At 40.0% G+C, this 801-nt stretch overlaps 1 pseudogene; it reads left to right on the top strand.

Moving 5' to 3' along the window:
* The window catches only part of LOC109375686 (60S ribosomal protein L17 pseudogene), a 27,907-nt pseudogene that overhangs the window by 762 nt on the left and 26,344 nt on the right, over positions 1-801 (top strand).

The following is an 801-nucleotide window of genomic DNA, read 5'->3' on the forward strand; positions in this document are numbered from 1 at the left end:
ATCTGGCAGGTAGGGCACGTCTATATTATATGATGGGCCTGTTCGTTTGTGATACAGAACCGTGAACGCAGGTCACCCCCATTAGTATGAGTTAAAGAATGAAAATGTGTTGTCTCAGCAACTCAGGCACTCCCTACTAATAAATCAGCAATTGAATTGTCTTGTATCATCGGGCCTGGCAGGGTGGTATGTGCACGAATATGCATGATAAAGAAGGGGTGCTGGCAGTTTCTCACAACCTATTGGAGTTGACTACATAAAATTTGAAGAGATGGATTTGAATTGTAAGATAGAGACGCCGTCTCAATGTTCTGTACTGTATGAACTACATAAGCAGAATCAGAAACAATATTTAGAGGGTCAGAAAATGTTTGTAAAGTAGTTAACACTGTTACTAACTCAGTACATTGAACTGAAGTGTAATTTGTGTGTATAAGCTGATGATCCTTCTCACTTGCAATTGTTGTTTTGTCATTGTTAGATCCATCAGTGAAAACTGTTAGACCCTGAGAAATAGGCATCTGCCTAAGTTTTTTAGGTAAAATCCAATTAGTTCTTTGCAGAAACTGAAATAATATGTTTTTAGGATAATGATTGTCAATAATTCCATAAAAGTCACTCATGGCAATTTGCCAAAACTCAGCATGAGTATTTAAATGAGATATTTGTTGTTTCTTAAAAGCAACGACAATTTGGGCCGGCCGAGTGGCGCGATGGTTAAGAACTGGCTTGGGATGCCAGAGGGCCCCGGTTCGGATCCCACATAGGAGGGTCAGTGACACTACCCTCCACAGTTAAGAT

The sequence above is a fragment of the Hipposideros armiger genome, unplaced genomic scaffold (genome assembly GCF_001890085.2).
Source record: "Hipposideros armiger isolate ML-2016 unplaced genomic scaffold, ASM189008v1 scaffold_986, whole genome shotgun sequence".
In the NCBI taxonomy this organism is placed as follows: domain Eukaryota; kingdom Metazoa; phylum Chordata; class Mammalia; order Chiroptera; family Hipposideridae; genus Hipposideros; species Hipposideros armiger.